This window comes from Uranotaenia lowii, chromosome 1 (assembly GCF_029784155.1).
Source record: "Uranotaenia lowii strain MFRU-FL chromosome 1, ASM2978415v1, whole genome shotgun sequence".
NCBI classification, from domain to species: domain Eukaryota; kingdom Metazoa; phylum Arthropoda; class Insecta; order Diptera; family Culicidae; genus Uranotaenia; species Uranotaenia lowii.
The window spans coordinates 117,045,466-117,054,166 of NC_073691.1; positions in this window are offsets into that span (position 1 = coordinate 117,045,466).

The following is an 8,701-nucleotide window of genomic DNA, read 5'->3' on the forward strand; positions in this document are numbered from 1 at the left end:
GTTTGCATTGTTATTTTCATTATGTTTTTTGCAACTTCCATTATCATTTCCCTTTTTTTATCATTTTCACTTTGTATTCCATTCTTAAACCATATTTTTTATTTCTTATCATTCTTTTTTTATAATCTTTTTGTCCTCTATTTTCCTTCTTACTTTACAATCATTATTTATAATTTTCACTTCACCTGCAATTTCATTTTCAATTCTTTCATTCTTCTATCAGCAGTTTACCAAGATTTTAGTTATACATTTTTTTTAAACGTCTTCAGTTTAGAGTACCTGTTATTTCTTAACTCAGATTTCAATTTAATTTTTTATTCACCCTCTTTTATGTACACATTTTTTTTTCCATTCTGTCTTTTCAGGAAATGTATATCTTCATTGTTCAATTGAAATTCCTCCATATTATCAATACTTGAGTATTTAATCCTCCGACTTTTATTATTCAGTTATCATTTTACATTTACAGATCATGGCATCGTTTCTTAATTTTAAGAGTATTTGTACCATATTTTTCATTCACTAACTTTAAATTTTCTATCTATTATTTATTTTCCTTCCTTTTTCTGTTTAAAATTTTGCTTCACATTTCATTGTTTTTCTTTCTTTATTTTCTAACCTCTCTCTTAAAAAAACTATTATTCTTTTTTTTAATTCTACAGAACCTATTTTGTTTTACTCTTTCTAATTCATTTCTTCCTTTAACTTGCTCTACTTTTGTGAAACTCTGTTCCATTATTCTTAATTCGATTCTCTTTTATGTTTCTCCTTTAACAATTATTTGTTTCATTCTTCTTTTTTTCATCATCCGTTTTCCATTCCCAGTTTTTTCACTTCCCGTACCTTCAAATTTGTTTCTATTTTCTAATATTGTTTGGTTCTCCATTCTCTCATTCTACATTTCTCTTATCATGTTTTCTTTTTCTTTGTACGGACTCCTTTTATTATCTTAGTTTTGTTCTCCATTTTTTGTTCTCTTCTATTTTTCATCCATTTTTTCCTTCTCTTTCATTCTTCTCTTTTTTGGGATCCATCTTTCTTTTTTTATTTACCGCTATTTTCTGCATTTCTAACCAATTAGTTTTTTTTATCCACCTGTCTCACTGTTCATTTTTCGTTCTCAATTTACAACTCCCAGCATCGTTTCTTAATTATTTTTCCACATTATTCTTCATCCTCTAGCTACCGTTTCCGTTTTTTACTTCCAACTGTTGTGTCTCATTGTCATGTCTGTCTTCAATTTTATTCACATTTTTTCTTTCTCTTTTTTTTCATGCTATCCTATCAATTATTCTTTTAGTTCTCCCTGAAACAAAATAAATTTTTCTTAACTCTTTCTACTGGAATTCTTCATTTTTTCCTGCTCAACTTGTGTGCAACTACCTTGCATTATTTCATCTACTATTTTCAATTTTGTGTAATTTTCCCATTTTCTTCATTCATTGCTGTACAAAATTTTTCAAAGAGATGTTCGGTCATGGTACAGCTCATTCTAGTTGTTTGTTCATTTCCATTCATATAATTTTCCTTTTTTGGGTTCTGTACCTTCCATTTCATGGTTCTGAAATGATTAAATTATCTATTCTCCCTCTCGTTCATTTCCTTTTCTGTATACGATTTTTCATCATCGGCTTTTTTTATTCTCGAAATACATTATCCTTCTACTAAAAATCTTTTATTTTTTCATTCTCTTTTTGTCCATTCACCACTTTTTTGTGATCAATTTTTCAATAACCATTCACCCATTTCAATAAATAAATACTTGTTTCTCTTATCGTCCGCGTTTCGTGGCTAATTTTCCATTCTTAATTTTTCTTTATTATTATTTTTTTGATATATCTCGATTGTCTAACATCCAATACTTTGTACGTCCTATATTCTCTTTTTTCAATATTCTATGATTCTTTATTTTCCTATCGCATTTTTCAATCATTTCTTATCTCTTTTCTACATATCCTCAAATTTTCATACATCATACATCATATCTCTCTTTTTCCACTCTTAATTTCTTCTTTGATTCTTCCTTTTTTCACTTATGTTATGTTATTTTCGCTGCCGCCTTTTTAAAAAATTAATTTTATTATTAACTTTGTACCTCCCATCTTTTGGCACTGCCCCTCTCAGGGATTTGTACCTTTCATTGTTTTTGTACTGCCCCTCTCAGGGGTTCCCTTTCACGGACTTGTAATGTCAAGCTCTTGTCCAAAGTATTTAATCCTCACGGACAATATTTTCCAAAATTAATCCAAAATTTATTTAATTAATAATTTTATTCATTTGGATGCGCCCGAATAAAGGTACCAGCAAACAAATTAGGGTTAATTATTAACAATTACAAGTTTCTAGCGGGTTCGATTAATCCTTCTGTTTCTTAGAATTAAAGAACTTTTCACGTAAGAAATAAAAGAAAAGCTTGTTTGCCAAAATAACAATTAAGAAAAACATCATTCGAAGCCAAAGGTTAGCGCATTTTTGGAAAATAATAACGTTGACCATCTTACCCTCCTGGTGTGTCTTGTACAGATTTCCCGTACTCATAAAATCACTCTCGCTCGTTTTGGCTCATATAAGTTCGAGCACAGGCAAACTTTTGCGTTGTCCTACGAATACTTGAAAAAGGAACTGTTGCGAAACGCTATCGGTGGTTGCGAGCCACTGGATAATGACGTCACCAAATTTCCAGACTGCGATCCACAACTGACGCAAACCGAGAGAGAGAACCGAAAGATCCCTTGAGATTGGCTTTAGCATCCTAATCTTCTCTTAAGCGGGCCATAGACTACAGAACATTTGAGCAAGTGCGATGAAATTCGATGAAATTCTGTCGCTGTGAACACGATTTGCACCGTGTATGGTACTGCTCAAATGAGCGCGCAAACGGTATAAGTAAAATCGGTTGGGATCGAAATATTTTGTACAAACAACCTTCTGTGGCATATTGTGTGGTGCTGTTTGTACAAAATCCGGGCCATTTACTCAGCCCCAGCCGGGTCGGAGGTGGTTTCTTGTTATTGCTGTTTTCGCCAGCAATTGCAAGGAATATTGAAATAAGGTAGTGTCGAGGGCCATATTGGATTTTTTTGTGACGTCACAAAAACGATTGTATCGAAAATTTATGTGAGAATGGTAGGAATTTCAAAGAAAAACACGTTTTAGATCGAAATCGAATTCCGATTTCATTTTAATTTTTTTTTGTAAGGTCTCTATTTCACTATGTTATGAAGTTTTTTGGTCCTTAGAAGATTGCATAATGTTTTTTTTTCTTAATTTATTAATCAATGCAATGTCGCCTTGAAGCTAAAACGTGCAAAAATGAAGAAAATATCAGCTTCGAAAAGGTCTAGCTGGTTATTGAGTGTTCAACTGATTGTTATGATTTTAGTCCAACCGGTTTAACATATACAATTCTTATGTAGAACAATTAATATCAATTCATGATTGTTAACTCAGTTTACTAAAATGCCAATAAAAGTTTGTGGTTTTGTAAAAAAAATTATGTTTTGATCACTTTATTGTAATGAGGAGCTTAAACTGCACCTATTTGAACATTTTCATGGAAGACTTCGAACTAATTTTAAAGTTTTGCAAAATTCAGTGGTGAAAATCCACAATTTTTTCGAACTTCGAAGGCCTTTTTTAAAGCAACATTATTCGGAAATGTCGTGCACGACGTGAATAAAGGAAACAGTTAGGAAAATATTATTCAATAAACAGATAGATAAATTAAGATATAACAATGTACACAAAATAACATGCGTGTGAAAACTGATGAATATAGGAAAATAGTTCCAAACCAGTTTAACGTGTAGGAACTTGACGAAGATTTGATTGAAGTGAGAAAACAATTGAAAGAATGAGAGCGATGATATCTCTTGTGAATGATCAAAAAGGATAGCATATGATTAGTCAGTCTATTAGCTAATCTTGTGATGATAGGTTGTGTTCCGTTCGAGTAAAGAAAAAAATAGAAAATTTGAAATGTGTCTGAAATGTTAATTTCAAGCACGACAATGGCGCAGTTGGCAGGACCTTATTATTGGTAAGAAAACAAAATTGTTTTGATAAATGCTGGAGAGAAAATTAAACCGATCTAAGGCTCGGACAAAATTTGAACAGTTCATGAAAACCCGATGAAAGACTCGGTAAAGAAGTTTGGAAAAGAACTCCGATGAAAGACTCGGCTTTCATGAAAATTAAACCCGATGAAAGACTCGAGGAAAATGTTGTCCGACGAAAGATTCGGAAAAGAAATTTGCCAAAGAACCCGATGAAAGACTCGGTTGATTATGGATCTGGTAATTCTAGAAGCAAAATTGATTCATGGCTTCATAAGAATAGACATAACGATGAATGACTCGTAAGATACCATGATCTTAAGTCCGATGAAAGACTCGGCTGGAAAGAGAAAGTTATTCGATGAAAGACTCGAAATCTCTTTGCACTCAAGTTCGAAGCACTTATCGATTTTCCGATGAAAGACTCGGAAGTAAGTTTGAAAAAAAAGGATATTTCAAACTTCAATATCGATTATTTCGAATGATGAATTTAATAGAGAAGCTTAGAAATATTAAGATATTCCAATTAAGACCTTGGACATCGTGGATTTCAGATGAAAGGCTATTTCATTGATTGATTGAAAGATTTTATTTGAATGCAAGCGTTGAATAAGCTATGGCAGAATGTTCAAATCTTAGTTGATATGGAAAATAAAAAAAAATGTAAGGAAATAAAATAAAATGAACCTAATGAAGAAAAGAAATTAAAAGAAGTTATTTGAGTTAAAAAAGTGAAGAAGATGAGGAATGAAATTTGATAATAAGAAAAAAACTAGCTAAAGATGAAACATAGTTGAGAAGAGTTGATAAAACAAAAGGCAAGAGAATAAGAGAATACGATAGAAATTTGTACGTTGAAAGAGTCAAAATTTAATTTTCCTATTGAAGACTCGGGTAGTAATTTTGCATCTCGGAATATTGTTATGCTTATTTCACCGATCAAAGACGACAATATTCATTATTTTATATGAGGAATTCCATTGAGAGACTTGGACAAGCGAAAATATCCCGATGAAGACCCACATCTGAACTTTTCAATTACAGTTTAAATACTCAGATATTTTTTGTTATTTCTGTCTCAAATTGAATTTGATTTGAGAAAAATGTGCTAATAGTCTATGGATTAGCAATATTCACTAATGTTATCAAGAGAAGAAAAAAAGAAAGTGACTGAATATTATAAAACCGTTCATGAAAACATTATGGAAAAATAGACTAAAGAAAAAAAAGAGAGTAGAAGATAGAAATGAGATTATCAGAACAAAAAAAATATATATATAAAAATAGAGAGAGGAAATAATTTTTGAAGAGTGAAAACAATAAGATAAGAAAATAAGAGAAACGGTATAGGAATTCTCAAAGAACAGAACACAAGTTAATAAAGCAATGGAATAGGCGGAGAAAAGAGAAAAGAAAAGCAAAACTGAAATTATGAGTTACAGTAGAAGATCAAACGAAAAAAAATCGAATAAAATAAGGATAAGTGAAAAAAACGGAAAAGACAAGATATTATGAGAAACGGTTTAAGAATTTAGAGTTGAGAACACACAAAGAAAAGTAAGAAGAGGAGGAAATAAAAGTGAAAGACAGGAAAGTAGGAAAAACGGTAAAGAAGCGTAAAGATACATAGATACGCAATACGCATACGCAAGATTCAAAAGAAATCAATAATAAGGCCGAAAATATAAAAAAAGAAAATATGTGAAAACACCCAGTTTAAAACTATCGAAGAGTAGAGGCGGGTGGTAATGTAGTGAATAAAGGAAACAGTTAGGAAAATATTATTCAATAAACAGATAGATAAATTAAGATATAACAATGTACACAAAATAACATGCGTGTGAAAACTGATGAATATAGGAAAATAGTTCCAAACCAGTTTAACGTGTAGGAACTTACCGAAGATTTGATTGAAGTGAGAAAACAATTGAAAGAATGAGAGCGATGATATCGCTTGTGAATGATCGAAAAGGATAGCATATGATTAGTCAGTCTATTAGTTAATCTTGTGATGATAGGTTGTGTTCCGTTCGAGTAAAGAAAAAAATAGAAAATTTGAAATGTGTCTGAAATGTTAATTTCAAGCACGACACTCGTCACGGTCGATCGTGTCGTGTGCGGCTTTGAAGTTGACGAATGAGTGTTCACGGCATTTTTGGAGGATTTGCTTTAGTGTGAAGATCTGGTCCGTCGTGAACTGTCCCTCCGGCCTGATGACTTCCCCCGAATCTGTTTGCTTTTGACGTTAGGCGGCGGAGTAGGATTCGGGACAACACTTTGTGGGCGGCATTGAGGACAGTGATCGCCAAGTAGTTGTTCATAACGGAGAGTTTTGGGGGCATCTTCACCATCACCAAATAGTGGTCTTACTAAACATTAGCGCCTCGATAGGATCTGACGTCGATGATGTCCGAGAAGTGCCGGCTGTCTATTGTCGTGCTTGAAATTAACATTTCAGACACATTTCAAATTTTCTATTTTTTTCTTTACTCGAACGGAACACAACCTATCATCACAAGATTAGCTAATAGACTGACTAATCATATGCTATCCTTTTCGATCATTCACAAGCGATATCATCGCTCTCATTCTTTCAATTGTTTTCTCACTTCAATCAAATCTTCGTCAAGTTCCTACATGTTAAACTGGTTTGGAACTATTTTCCTATATTCATCAGTTTTCACACGCATGTTATTTTGTGTACATTGTTATATCTTAATTTATCTATCTGTTTATTGAATAATATTTTCCTAACTGTTTCCTTTATTCACTACATTACCACCCGCCTCTACTCTTCGATAGTTTTAAACTGGGTGTTTTCACATATTTTCTTTTTTTATATTTTCGGCCTTATTATTGATTTCTTTTGAATCTTGCGTATGCGTATTGCGTATCTATGTATCTTTACGCTTCTTTACCGTTTTTCCTACTTTCCTGTCTTTCACTTTTATTTCCTCCTCTTCTTACTTTTCTTTGTGTGTTCTCAACTCTAAATTCTTAAACCGTTTCTCATAATATCTTGTCTTTTCCGTTTTTTTCACTTATCCTTATTTTATTCGATTTTTTTTCGTTTGATCTTCTACTGTAACTCATAATTTCAGTTTTGCTTTTCTTTTCTCTTTTCTCCGCCTATTCCATTGCTTTATTAACTTGTGTTCTGTTCTTTGAGAATTCCTATACCGTTTCTCTTATTTTCTTATCTTATTGTTTTCACTCTTCAAAAATTATTTCCTCTCTCTATTTTTATATATATATTTTTTTTGTTCTGATAATCTCATTTCTATCTTCTACTCTCTTTTTTTTTTTCTTTAGTCTATTTTTCCATAATGTTTTCATGAACGGTTTTATAATATTCAGTCACTTTCTTTTTTTCTTCTCTTGATAACATTAGTGAATATTGCTAATCCATAGACTATTAGCACATCTTTCTCAAATCAAATTCAATTTGAGACAGAAATAACAAAAAATATCTGAGTATTTAAACTGTAATTGAAAAGTTCAGATGTGGGTCTTCATCGGGATATTTTCGCTTGTCCAAGTCTCTCAATGGAATTCCTCATATAAAATAATGAATATTGTCGTCTTTGATCGGTGAAATAAGCATAACAATATTCCGAGATGCAAAATTACTACCCGAGTCTTCAATAGGAAAATTAAATTTTGACTCTTTCAACGTACAAATTTCTATCGTATTCTCTTATTCTCTTGCCTTTTGTTTTATCAACTCTTCTCAACTATGTTTCATCTTTAGTTAGTTTTTTTTCTTATTATCAAATTTCATTCCTCATCTTCTTCACTTTTTTAACTCAAATAACTTCTTTTAATTTCTTTTCTTCATTAGTTTCATTTTATTTTATTTCCTTACATTTTTTTTTATTTTCCATATCAACTAAGATTTGAACATTCTGCCATAGCTTATTCAACGCTTGCATTCAAATAAAATCTTTCAATCAATCAATGAAATAGCCTTTCATCTGAAATCCACGATGTCCAAGGTCTTAATTGGAATATCTTAACATTTCTAAGCTTCTCTATTAAATTCATCATTCGAAATAATCGATATTGAAGTTTGAAATATCCTTTTTTTCAAACTTACTTCCGAGTCTTTCATCGGAAAATCGATAAGTGCTTCGAACTTGAGTGCAAAGAGATTTCGAGTCTTTCATCGAATAACTTTCTCTTTCCAGCCGAGTCTTTCATCGGACTTAAGATCATGGTATCTTACGAGTCATTCATCGTTATGTCTATTCTTATGAAGCCATGAATCAATTTTGCTTCTAGAATTACCAGATCCATAATCAACCGAGTCTTTCATCGGGTTCTTTGGCAAATTTCTTTTCCGAATCTTTCATCGGACAACATTTTCCTCGAGTCTTTCATCGGGTTTAATTTTCATGAAAGCCGAGTCTTTCATCGGAGTTCTTTTCCAAACTTCTTTTCCGAGTCTTTCATCGGGTTTTCATGAACTGTTCAAATTTTGTCCGAGCCTTAGATCGGTTTAATTTTCTCTCCAGCATTTATCAAAACAATTTTGTTTTCTTACCAATAATAAGGTCCTGCCAACTGCGCCATTGTCGTGCTTGAAATTAACATTTCAGACACATTTCAAATTTTCTATTTTTTTCTTTACTCGAACGGAACACAAC